General features: G+C 43.5%; 1 protein-coding gene across 2 annotated transcripts in view; it reads right to left on the reverse strand.

Annotated features, from left to right (window-relative positions):
• The window catches only part of EGFR (epidermal growth factor receptor), a 406,644-nt gene that overhangs the window by 356,395 nt on the left and 36,503 nt on the right, over positions 1 to 13,746 (reverse strand). The window contains exon 1 of one of the 2 annotated variants that reach the window (XM_033930304.1): positions 1,713 to 1,731. The exons of the other annotated variant lie outside the window; for it this stretch is intronic. The gene's annotated coding sequence lies outside the window, so the exon portion shown is untranslated. Of the gene's footprint in view, positions 1 to 1,712; positions 1,732 to 13,746 lie in introns of those variants that run through there. 2 annotated transcript variants of the gene reach the window in all.

Consider the following 13,746-nt stretch of genomic DNA (forward strand, 5'->3'; position numbering starts at 1 on the left):
CAACAGAACATAATTACATAAGAAATGCCTTCACCGAATCAGACCCTAGGTCCATCTTGTCTGGCGACCTGCACACGCGGAGGCTAAGCTAGGTGTTCCTTGATGAAGACCTTGTTAACCCATATCCCTCAATGTGATTCGCAAGAAGGTATGCATCCAACTTGCCCTTGAATCCCCGAATGGTGGTCTCCGTCACAACCTCCTCCGGGAGATCATTCTAAGCGTCCACCACTCGCTATGTGAAACAGAACTTCCTGATATTTGTCCTGGGCCTGTTGCCCCTCAGTTTCAGTCCATGACCTCTTGTCTGAGTCACATTTGACAATGTGAATAACGATGTTTCTTGCTCTATTTTGTCGAATACTTTTAGTATTTTAAAAGTCTCTATCATATCCCCTCGCAGTCTTCTCTTTTCGAGGGTGAACAATCCCAGTTTTCCGAGCCGTTCCTTGTAGCTCAGATTCTCCATACCTTTTACTAGCTTCGTGGCTCTCCTCTGCACCCTCTCCAGCAGGATTATATCCTTCTTTAGATAGGGAGACCAGTGTTGGATACAGTATTCCAAGTGTGGTCTGACCATTGCTCTGTAAAGCGGCATTATGACATCCGCCGATCTACTCGTGATTCCCTTCTTTATTATGCCCAACATCCTGTTCGCTTTCTTTGCCACTGCTGCGCATTGAGCCAACGGCTTCAGGGTCCTGTCTATCAGTACCCCCAGGTCCCTTTAGAATAGTAGGAGAAGCCAATGGTCTTGTAACAAATCAGCAGAGGCAAACAAGAGAAACAATTTCCAACTTCTTGTCAAGACAGCACAACTGCAAACCAACAGGGACTCATATTTCATCCAACCTAGCCTGCATCAGGGTTCATACAATATAATCATGCCATCAGGCAATGCAATTTAAAGCCTTGCTGAATATCAGAAACTCTTAAAGATCAGTTGCGAAGCATCGCGGTTGTGTATTTAAAATCTCTTAACAGAAGAAAGCTCCTGTAAAAATGTCTGACAGCACAATCAGATGTGCATTGGAAATTGCTGCTCTGGCTTGCCTCTGGTGGTTTGTTGCATGACGGTCATCGCCCACTATTCTGTTGCTGATGTTTCTTAATTCGACATAAGTGGATAAACATAATGGGTAATATTCTGTATTCAAGTAATTGGTTTTGGCTAACTATCTCCTTTTCTGTTCCTTCCTCCAAGAAGAAAGGAATTATGAAACTGGATTTGCTTTATCACAATCTGCTTATGTCCCCCCACCCACCCAGTCAGAGGCACAGGATATATGCCAGACAGGGAAATTATTACAACATATTTACAACGCTATTCGGAAACTGCTTTCACTTATCAGTTCCATACCAAGAGCTGTTGCTTCAACAGGTTATACTCAAGTTTTGCAAAGACATAACAAAAAGCACAGTGTTAATTCTTTTTGTTATTACCGTACTTCAGTACGTTATTTAGTTTACTTTATTCATTCAAAGTTCACTTTAAATCAAAGCGGATTAATTAAAAAATATGTCATGAATGCTTTATACGATATGTTCACTCATTTCTGGACATGAATCTGTTATGAAGAATATGTATTTTATTCACCTTATCAATAAAATATATATATATATATATTGAACTTAAAAAAAAGAAAAAGAAAGTTACACATAACATCAACAAAAAACAAATATATAAAATCACCGTTTCTAAAAATCCATACCTGATTCGTAGTGACCTGGTCAGCCGAACCTGAATTGCCTCACCCATGATGCTGGATTACACAACCACAGAGGTACTTCACGAAGGTGAAACCAAGCCTAATGCTTTCACCCAAAAAGTGCTTCTCTAGTTTCTTTTTGAAAACTCCCGAATCTGACTAAACAAATCTGAGATGGAAGTTTATTCCACTCATGGAGTCCAACAATAATAAAGCCATTAAGCAGCAACCCAAGGAACTGTTTCTTCAGGGGTTTGGGCTAGGCAGAGATTGGGAGAAAGTGCCTGATGAATCAGATTCACAGTGGCAAGAATAGCAGTGATCCAGCGAATAAGTAGCAGATGTGAGCAGCTTCATCTAGCTTGTGGTGAACTGTGTGCTTGGAGCCTACAGGAGGAATTATTTCAAGTACTGTATACAGTATACGGCAAGAGCACTGTCCTTGCAGAAACACTAGCAAGGGCAAATCGGAAGGCACTTACTATTGTCCCTTGATACTGCAGTTTTGGAGATCTATTTGGGACCAAGTAAATAAGTTATTAGAGAATCTAGTGGTTTTATCTTATGATACAATTTTATTTGGTACACTTATGAGAACTAAAAGTCAATTATCTATGAGAAATAAGCTACTTTTTGTAATGACAGGGGTTGCCATGCAGCTTATTTTGAGAAATTGGATAAACTGGGATAGGTTGAACTACACATTCTGGTGGGAATTCCTGTGTTATACTTATAAAATGGAACATTGCATGGCCATACAACAGGGACTCTTTAAGAATTTTATGGATGTTTGGGAGCCATTGGCTAAATACTGGGGGGTAAGGAAAGGGAATAGAATTGGAATTGATTCAAGGTTTTAATGAATAGATTCATGAAGGTTTTATTATAATTGTTTATTAGCTGGGAGGGTGGGGGAAATTTTAGTATGCAGTAGTATTAGTAAGTTTTGTTGTGCTTATTAGGTAATGTGCAAATATGTGAATCGTTTCATTGCGCATTTATAGTTTGAAAAATCAATAAAGAATTTAAAAAAAAAATAGTAAGTAGTAATAGTATTGCTGCTATAAGTCTTGGTTTTTAATTACCAGTTCATAATTATGTCAATAAAGCTATGGCCAAGTTGCTACCATTTAAAAAAAAAAAAAGATGGGCCACAAAAAAGGATCCTGTATGGTAAAGTCTGCTGATGCTGAATCTACAAAACAAATATTACTAAACACAAATTGGAAAGTGAAAACTTGTTCCACCTGATTCTATGCAGTATACTGTGTCTAAAGTTGTGCGTACAAATCTGTGCGCATTTCAGATTTGTACGCACAACTTAGGGCTCCGTTTACTAAGCTGCGGTAGTGTTTTTAGTGCGTGCTGAAGATTAGCACGTGCTAATCCCCGCGCTACACGGAAAACTAACGCCAGCTCTATGGAGGCGTTAGCGTCAAACGCGTGGGGCATTGTAGCGCACGTTAAAACCGCTAGCGCAGCTTAGTAAAAGGAGCCCTTAATTGGTTAACAAACCAAATCAGTGCCAATAACTGCGAATTATTAACAAGCAATTATTGGAACTAATTAGAATGTAAGTGTGTTCTATACAGCGATGCATGTAAATTCTAGTACGCAGGTCTCAGAAAGGGGCATTGCTAGGGGAGGAGCATGGTCACTTCTAAAATTTAGGCGCATTATTATAGAATATACCCAACCCACACACACAACTTAGGTGCAGGCGTTTAGGCCTGGTTTTCACTTGCTTAAATGCCTGTACTTAAAACTTAGTTGCATGGATAGGTGCTATGCGTGATTCTATAAGTTACAGAATGACACAGGGACAAATTTGTCCTTGTCCCCGCGGGATCTCTCTCCATCCCCGTTCAAGGCTTGTGCAGATGAGGACAGAGCTTGCAGGAATGGAGAAAGGGCAAGGACAGAACAGGGATGGAGATAGATTCCGCAGGGATGGGGACAAATTTGTCCCCGTGTCATTCTCAGGTCCTTTTACTAAGGCAGGGCTGCCCAAGTCCGGTCCTCGAGATCTACTGGCAGGCCAGGTTTTCAGGATATCCACAATGAACACGCAGGAGAGAGATTTGCATACCAAGAAGGCAGTGCAGGCAAATCTCTCTCATGCATATTCATTGTGGCTATCCTGAAAACCTGGCCTGCCAGTAAATCTCGAGGACCGGACTTGGGCAGACCTGTACTAAGGTATGCTAATGTATTTAGCATGTATTAAATGCTAAGAATCCCATTTGATAATTTTGGGTTTCTTAGCATTTAGCATATGCTAAATCCATTAATGCACCTTAGTTAAAAAAAGAGCCCTAAGCATATGTCTGGGCAGAGGTATATCTTGGAAGAGGAGGAACGGGTACACAGTCTTCCCACCCCCTCCATCCCACATATCCACTTCCCTCTGCCCCTTCTTGCATTTTCTCTCCTTCCCCTTTCCCTCTCCAAATTAAATATCACCTGCTGGTTTGTATCCTCCAGCCAAAGTTTCACTGACCCCACATAAAATAGTTCAAAATGTTATTTCCCTGCATTGTGCTTCTGAAACACAAAATGAGTCAATGCAGAGTGCAGGCTTGGTAAGCACTTCTTGCACAGGTAGAAGTGAATGGCAAGCTGCAGATATCGTATTTCAGATGGTACTAAATGCGCACACCACGTGAATGCAACCAAGGGCCCTATTGATTTTGGCAGGAGGTAAAAAACCTGATAGGTATGAAGCAAGCTGTGGCCTTATTAGAATGCTTGTGTTTATTGACCCTGCCTTGTAAAGCTGCAGGGTTGGTTAAAGAGCAGCCCGCGTGACTCCTGGCTCTCTTACTTCACCCTCATAATCTCATCTCTGGGTCTTGTGTCATTTCTTTTTAAATCCTGTCACATTTCCGTATGTTTTCACACTACTTTTTCCTTTATTTTAAATAAATGTGCATTTTCATTCTATTTAAAAATACACTCGCTTAACATGATTTTGGTTGCTAATGCTGTTTTGTGGGTGTCAAACATCTCCTGTGAGGCAGTCATAAAATGCACTTTAACTAAAGCTTAGCATGCAATAATGGAGATTAGTGCGCACTAAGGTCCATATTCTATAAACATTGCCTTGTCTAAGTTAAGTAAAAAAAACAGTGTTTAAAAGATGTTTTTAAAATGATTTTCAAGGTGCCTACCAGCGTCTAGAAAAAATGGAGCTGGAATTGTGCCTGGGTAGGAGCTTTACAGCACCTGATGCCACTCAGGCATGGCTAACACTGGAAGTGGTGTTAGATGCCATAAAGCGCCCTAAGTAGGCGCGATTCACGTCAAAGGTAGGCGCTGAAAATATAAGCTTTGAAAATCATGGCCTACATTTCTGGCATCTCCCTTTGCCAGAGGCACGATTCTCTAAATGGCGCCGTTGCCCGATTGACACTCGATTGGCAGCCGCCGACCATGGTGCCATTTAGAGAATCCGGGCCTAAATGCTGCATGTTCTGTTTTATATCTACACACTTACAGCGCACTAATTGTCTGCTAGCATACAATCAGCTTTAGTAAAGGGGAGGGTTCCCCAGACGTGTCCTCTTTCTAAAGGACATGTCTGGGCGTGCGGACGGCTTTTTGTCCTGGTTTTGAAAAGCTTCCAGGTTGAGACCGCGTCGGGAGGGCATCTTTGCATACAATGCAGCGACGTCGTGAGCATGTGATGTCATCGCATTGCATCCGCGCGCGTGCAGACGCCCTGCCGACGCGAATCCGTGCAAAAGAACAGGTTGAGGGGAGAGGGGCTAGAGGTGAGGCTGGGGTAGAAAAGGGCGGGACTTGGACAGAATGGGGCGGGCTGCTTACATTATTTTTCTCACTTATTTAACCTTTGCAGGACAAGAGAAGTCACAACCCTGCTCTGAGTATTAAGTACAAGAAGATGATAAAAAGCATAGGGGTGGGGGAGAAAGTGAAGAAGGAAATAATAATTTTGTTTGTCTTTACTTATAACTTCATTACATGCAGTTTATTTCTTTTTGCCATTATTGGTAATGCTGTAAAATCAGTCTCTCACAGTTGTGCTGATTTCATTAAACCGGTGGATATGAGCCTCTTTATACTAGGCGACTGTGTGTTCTGACTGCAGGGTATAAAGTTGAAATCTGTTTAATATTCACTTATTTTTACATGAGCTAACAAGGTAAACAAAAAAAAAACAAACCAAAAAAAAAAAAAAAGAATTAGCCTCTGAGGTTATGCAAGCAACTCTGACCTTACTAGATACATATTGAATTGGCAGAGAAGCATGCTTGAGATTTGCACAGCACCGAGGAACTTGGCGCCTTTGGTTCAGACTCCTTCCCTGTCATTTTCTCACTCTGAGAGCAACTTTTCAACATGTAATACAGAGCAGTAGTTTCTTTGATTGTTTTTCTTTTATGTTGTAGCTGGAGTTTCAGGGCCAAATTTAGGCCTGTGTCTAGGGCGCCAAATAGAGAAAAGCAGGCCCTGGATTCCTTGCTATCTGATCTCCAGGGGACCCTGCTCTCCAGTCCTTGGCCTATCAGCACCATAGTCTTAAATCCAGCTTTGTTCATGTCATGTGTGACTGCAGTAGGCCAGGCTTGAGAGCATGGCTTACGACAGGCGTCATATGAAAGTGAATTCATTTTATTAAAACAGAGGTTTCATACCCTGTTATATACAAGGACACACTAATATTTAAGAAACATTTACTTCTTCCTTAAATAATTCCAAGGTAAACATACTCGGTATCCACTTGGCATCAAACAGAAACTAAACACACTTAAAATTTGTTTCTATAAGAGGAAATGGAAGCCTTTCTACAAACACCAGTTTTGGCCTTCCCTAAGCGACATTTTAAAGAATCTTAAAATGGAATATGCATACATCTAAGATACTAATCAGATAAAATTTGAGTGCCAAAGGTGTTTTGCCTTTGATCTGCTAGGTCCACATATGCTGGAGGAGTAATGTGCAGAGCTTTGCAAGCTCACACCTTGTTTTGCAACTCCGACCCTTCTTGGCTGCTGAGGAGAGAGAAGCCTGAATGTACACACAACTTTTTAGGTTCAAAACCTGTGAAAATCCATAACTCTTTTCCTAGCGCAGGTAGTCTCAGACTAGGTCATGCATTTAAAAAGCAATTCTATAAAGGGGCAAGTTATAAATGCACAGAAAACACTATTTCCATGCATAGAGTGGTGCTTAAATGGCAGCCCCAGCAGTGCAGCTGATGCCAGATGGACTTCTACAGTATGGGTCCAGTATGTGGCAAGATTAGGGTTACCACATGTCTTGATTTACCTGGACAAGTTCTCTTTTTAGAGGACGGGCCTGGGCGTCCAGACGGCTTTACAAAATCCGGTACTCTGCCAGATTCTGAAGAGCTTTCAGCTCGGGGACCGCGTTGGGACGGCATCCAGGCATGCGCAGATACAACGCGGTGATGTCATGCTCATGCGTGCGATATCATTGTGGCACACCTACGCATGCGCAGATGCCCTCCTGATGCGGTTCCGAGCACGAGAGCAGGTTGGGGGGGGGGGGCAAAGCTGGAGCAGAACGGGGTGAGACTTGGGTGGAACTGGGAGGGCTTGGGGGCAGGGTCGTGGGTCCGGATTTTACAAAAATAAAATCTGGTAACCCTAGGCAAGATGGATCGAGTTAGGCTGGAGCTAAGCTTGTACGGCGACTCCGGCAGTGGGGCCAATGCCAGGTGGACTTCTACAGCCTGTGTCCTGTGTGGAGCAATACGGAGCAGAAGTAAGAATGCACATTTCTACCACATTCATATAGTCAAGGTTACAGGTCTTGCCTATCTCAGGGGAGAGGAGGAAACATCTTATAGTGGAACTTAGCAAGAAAAATGAACAATTACTGGATTGAAGATTTAACATTGTCTCTGCAATGAATGTGACTCTTGGACAGACTGGATGGACCACACAGGTTTTTAATCTGCCGTCATTTACTATGTTAAGATATATGAGTATCTAGAGAATGACACGGGGACAAATTTCCACCATCCCTGCAGGATCTCTCTATCCCTGTCCTGTCCCTACGAGTTCTGTCCCTGTCCAATCCCTGCAAGCTCTGTCCTTATCTGGGAGGGAGAGTGTGGCGCAGTGGTTAAAGCTACAGCCTCAGCACCCTGAGGTTGTGGGTTCAAATCCCACACTGCTCCTTGCGACCCTGGGCAAGTCACTTAATCCCCCCATTGACCCAGGTACATAAGATATATTGTGAGCCCACCGAGACAGTCAGAAAAAAATGCTTTAGTACCTGAATAAATTCATGTAAACCATTCTGAGCTCCCTTGAGAGAACAGTATAGAAAATTGAATACATACAAGGGTCATTTCATAAATAATGCACACTAATTTTTTTTAATTTAAAATGTTTCATTTTTTTTCAAGTATTTCTTAGTCTCCCTGCTTTGCAATGACTGAGTCCCAACATCTGAGAAGCTTCATTATTCCATCCAAGACACCGTTTTTGTTCAGTTGCCGAATGGTTCGGGTACCAGCAGAAGAAAGCTCTTCCAGAGATGCAAAACAATGTCCACGCATAGGTTGTTTTAACTTTGGAAAAAGGTCGAGGTCTGGTGGACTCATATCTAGACTATAGGGAGCATGAGGTAACACCTCCCAGCCATATTCGCATAGTTTTTCAATGACGAGTGGAGAGCTACATCTTCCCCACAACCAAAAAAATTTCAACGAGCTTAATCAAAAGTCAAACAAATGATGATTTTTGCTTATGATCATGAAGGCATCATAATCACAGACAAAGTTCCATGTGGAAGAAGTTCACCACAGTGTATTATCATGATTTTTTTTGCAAAAAAAATACGCAGAAAAATGCACAAAATCCGACCTCAGTTGCTCTTGGCTGGGCCGCTCATTCTTCACACCAATGCTCGCCCGCACATAAGGAATGTCCTCCTCTCCATCCCCCTCCTCCCCGAACCCCCCCTGCCACATACGTGCTTCCCTTCCCTTGTACCTCTTTAATTTTTCCAGCACATGCATCATTATGAACTTGCTGCTCACGTCGGTGTCTCCTCTCTGCGACGTCACTTCCGGGCCCCGCGCCCTATGAAGTGATGTTAGAGAGATAGCCGACGTGACGCGGGCAGCAAGTTTGAGCTGTTGCTCTTGCTTGGAAAATTAAAAAGGTATGGAGGAAGGGAAGGGGGTGCGTGTGTGGCCGGGGGGGAGGTCAGGAAGGGGCAGAGGAGGGGGTGGGAATTCAGAGGGATGAAGGAAAAGCAGAGATCTATTCAAAGGTTCGCTCCCTCAAAGAATCCAGATGTTTAACAATGGCGCAGCATTAGACACTCAAAAGTTAAACAAAAGAAAAAAAAAAAAATCATACAATATAGAGATTCTCTTACTGTTAAATGCTGAAAATATTTTTGAGTAAATGTAAAAACCTAAAATGGGCTTGTAGGCTCTCAGGAATCTGTTAGGATTTTCAGGAATGTGTTTCTTTCTCGGCATACTCTGTAATCTTCTGCTTGTACAAATGAGGCAGTCTACGTAGAGCATTAACAGGAGATCTACATTGCTCCACAGCAGTTAAGACCCACAAGAATTCCCACTGTGGCAAGTTTGTTTCTTCCAGCTCAGAAGCAAGCTTGAACAATTGCTGAAATAAAGAATCCTTGCCGCATTTAAAGAGCTTTGGTCGATACTTACCCCCTCTTTTACGAAACTGCGATAGCAGTTTCTAGCGCGGGGGGCCGCGCTGAATGGCCCGCGCTGCTCCCGACACCCATAGGAACTCCATGAGCTTCGGGAGCAGCGCGGGCCATTCAGCGCGGCTATCGCAGTTTCGTAAAAGGAGGCCTTAATGATACATTACAACAAGTGACACAAATCTACTTATGGCTGCTACTATCCAGGCAAAGACCCTAAAGCAGGGATTCTTAACCTTTTTTGAGTCACGGACCCTTTTAAGAATGATGAAAGCTATGGACCCCCTTCCCCAGAAATATTCACATACACACAACTTTCCATGCAACGAATATAATGTACTTTATTTATCGAGATTGATTGTCTCATACATATATGACATAGACAAAGGGCTCCTTTTATCAAGTCACACTAGCGGTTTAACGTGGAGGTCAGTGCGTGATGAAACGTCGCACGCATTAACCCCGCTAGCGTGGCTTGATAAAAGGAGCTCTAAGTATTACTAAACTTTAAACACCACTCCTTTTTTTATGCAAAAAGTAATGGCCACTCATTATAATTATGAAATACAATCCTCTTGTGCAAATTAAAACAGAACTACTACGTTTTCTGCTACCACTATTACATCTACTCTCTCGTTATCTGTGAGAAAAATCAGCAGCACCGGGCTCTATAGTGAATATAAATGTTAATTTTTATCCGACCTTCATGGAACCCCTGAAGCTCATCCATGGACCCCAGATTAAGAATCCCTGCTCTAAAGCGTTTACCCCTCCTTAAACAAATTTCAATATAATGGGAGTGATCGTGCAGAATCTAGAGATTTCATATCAGATTTTAGAACCACCACCTGTCATTACAATGTAAAAAGCACCCATTCTAACTAGCAGAAAGAGAGACCACTATTTGGCCCTTTGTTGCTTAGTAAACTGATTTGATCCAGTGCTATGCTTTCCTTTTGTGGCATTATGATTTAGGATGCATGGAAAATGCCACACTGTGATCCAAACTCCTCCATCTAGCCCTCTCCAAGGTAGAGAGAACGAGAGGGCACTCTCTAAAGTTAAAAGGGGATAGATTCTGTACAAACGTAAGGAAGTTCTTCACCCAGAGAGCAGTGGAAAACTGGAACGCTCTTCCAGATGCTGTTATAGGGGAAAACACCCTCCAGGGATTCAAAACAAAGTTGGACAAGTTCCTGCTGAACCAGAATGTTCCCAGGTAGGGCTGGTCTCAGTTAGGGCACTGGTCTTTGGCCTAAGGGCCGCCACGGGAGCGGATTGCTGGGCACAATGGACCACTGGTCTGACCCAGCAACGGCAATTCTTATGTTCATATGTTCTTATGTTAGATCCATGACAGTCATAGTGTAAGCTGTTCCTCAGTGACCTGCTACAGTACCTCCATCCAGCTCTGAATGGATTACCCTCAGGATGAGAGGTCCATCAGTCTCCATTCCTTCTGCCCAGACTTCTAAAAAGAAACGATGGTTCGTTCCAGACCATGGTGATGGTTTTTAGGTCATGGAGACTACCAAACAACTGTAAAAAATACAGTTTTAGACTAGAGGTACACATTGAAAAAAAATATTGGTTTTGGATCAATTCTGGATAATTGCCAAGTTTCTAACTTTGTCTTATTTTTGATGGAAAAAAACCCTGCAAATTTTGTTTTAAACATGTAAAATTTGAAACATAGAAACATAGAAGATGACGGCAGATAAGGGCCATAGCCCATCAGGTCTGCCCACTCTACTGACCCACCCCCAAGTCTACTATCCTAGGGATCCCACTCCTGGTGACAGGTTCCCTTGGCTTAACCCTCTAAGGGATCCCACATGGGCATCCCATTTGCCCTCAAATTCTTGCACGCTGTTTACCTCGATCACCTGCACCGGGAGCTCGTTCCAAGGATCAACCACTCTCTCGGTGAAGAAATATTTCCTGGTGTCGCCATGAAATTTCCCGCCCCTGAGTTTGAGCGGATGCCCTCTTGTGGCTGAGGGTCCTTTGAGAAAGAGAATCTCTTTTTCCATCTCGATACGGCCGGTAATATACTTAAATGTCTCAATCATGTCTCCTCTCTCCCTACGTTCCTCGAGTGAGTACAGCCGCAAATTTTTCAGCCTTTCCTCGTACGATAGATCCTTGAGCCCCGAGACCATTCTGGTGGCCATTCGTTGCACCGCCTCTACTCTCAGCACATCTTTTCGGTAGTGTGGCCTCCAGAATTGCACACAGTATTCCAAATGAGGTCTCACCATGGTTCTGTATAATGGCATTATGACTTCAGGCTTCCGGCTGATGAAACTCCTGCGGATGCAACCTAACAACTATCTTGCCTTAGATAAAGCCTTCTCCACATGATCAGCAGTTTTCATGTCTGCGCTGATGATCACTCCCAAGTCTCATTCTGTTGAAGTTCTAGCTAAGGTCTCACCATTCAAGGTGTAAGTTCTGCACGGATTTCTACTGCCGAGGTGCATGATCTTGCATTTCTTAGCGTTGAAGCCCAGCTGCCAGGTCGAGGACCAAAGCTCCAACAAATGTAGGTCCTATGTCATACTATCAGGTGAATTGCCATCTCTCATTATATTGCATAGTTTGGCGTCGTCAGTGAATAACGTTATCTTACCTTGAAGCCCCTGTGTTAGGTCCCCTATGGATATGTTGAAAAGGAGCGGGCCCAAGACTGAGCCCTACGGTACTCCACTGGTCACCTCCGATGTTTTAGAGAGGGTACCGTTAACTACCACCCTCTGAAGTCTGCCACTCAGCTAGTCATTGACCCATGTAGTTAGTGTTTCTCCCAGCCCCATTGATTTCATCTTGCTCAACAGCCTGCGATGCGGGACACTATCGAAAGCTTTGCTGAAGTCTAGGTATACGACGTCTACAGATTCTCCTAAGTCTAGCTGTTTTGTTACCCAGTCAAAGAAGCTGATGAGATTGGATTGGCAGGACCTACCCTTGGTGAATCCGTGTTGACTGGGATCCCGTAGATTCTCCTCATCCAAGATTGCGTCTAATTTACGCTTGATTAGTGTTTCCATGAGTTTGCATACTATTGATGTGAGACTCACCGGTCTGCAGTTTGCAGCCTCTGCCCTGCAACCCTTTTTGTGCAGTGGAACGATGTTAGCTGTTTTCCAGTCTATGGGGACTCTCCCCGAACTTAGGGAGAGATTGAAGAGTCTTGATAGTGGTTCTGCCAGGACATCACGCAGCTCACTGAGCACCCTGGGGTGTAGATTGTCCGGTCCCATGGCTTTGTTCACCTTGAGTCTTGCCAGTTCGTAGTAGACATCGCTAGGTGTGAACTCAAAATTCCGAAACGGGTCTTCCACGCTGGGCCTTGCCTGCAACTTGCGGACCGTGCCCCGGTGCCTCGCAGGTGAAGACCGAGCAGAAGTATTCATTCAGTAGTTCTGCTTTATCGGAATCTGATTCTGCGCAGTTCCCATCTGGTTTTCTAAGGCGTAATATCCCGTCTGTATTCTTTTTCCTATCACTAACATACCTGAAGAAGGATTTGTCCCCTTTCTTCATGTTCTTTGCCAGAGTCTCTTCCACTCGAAGTTTGGCCTCCCTGACTGCCGTTTTGACCGCTGTAGACCTCACCCTATGTTCTAGTTTAGCTTCCCTAGTCTCCGTTCGTTTGTAGGAAATAAATGCTTTTTTCTTCTCCTTGACGAGGTGCGAGATTTCTGCGGAGTACCATTGGGGTTTGTTGTTTCTCCGCCGTTTGTGTACTGATTTAATGTAGAGGCTTGTCACTTCATGTATGGTAGATTTCAGGGATAACGTTACGGCTTTACACGCATTTATTCAGAGATTCGGGGGGTCTTTTACTAAGGCGCGCTAGCCAATTTAACGCGTGCTAAATGCTAACGTACCCATTATATTCTATTAGCATTTAGCATGAACTAAATTGGTTAACTCGCCTTAGTAAAAGGAACCCTCTATGAATACAAAGCCAATAAAATGCACATTCTTTACCACAACTGGCAAGCCAAATCTACATCCTGCTACTGATTCAAGCTGGATTGGTCCACCAAGTTTTGCAACTACAAATGTCACTCTGCTAAGACAGTCTACGTCTACACCACACAACCGACTCCATCGCATTTGGCTGTTTCCTTGTGGTTTGGGAAACCAGCCTCCACCCTGAGCTACAGTCAGTAGGAGGAGCAGAATTCTTCTACAGAAATGCTGCGAGTGCCCCTGTGTTCCCGTAATCCTCACCGCACACCCATTGCTCCGCTTTCAAAATAAAGGACAAAGCTGTGGTGGCAGTATGCCACTTTAGGGGCCAAGCGTCAATAACATATGTCGCATTAGCAGTACTCCACAGCAC

Source organism: Geotrypetes seraphini, chromosome 2, assembly GCF_902459505.1.
Source record: "Geotrypetes seraphini chromosome 2, aGeoSer1.1, whole genome shotgun sequence".
In the NCBI taxonomy this organism is placed as follows: domain Eukaryota; kingdom Metazoa; phylum Chordata; class Amphibia; order Gymnophiona; family Dermophiidae; genus Geotrypetes; species Geotrypetes seraphini.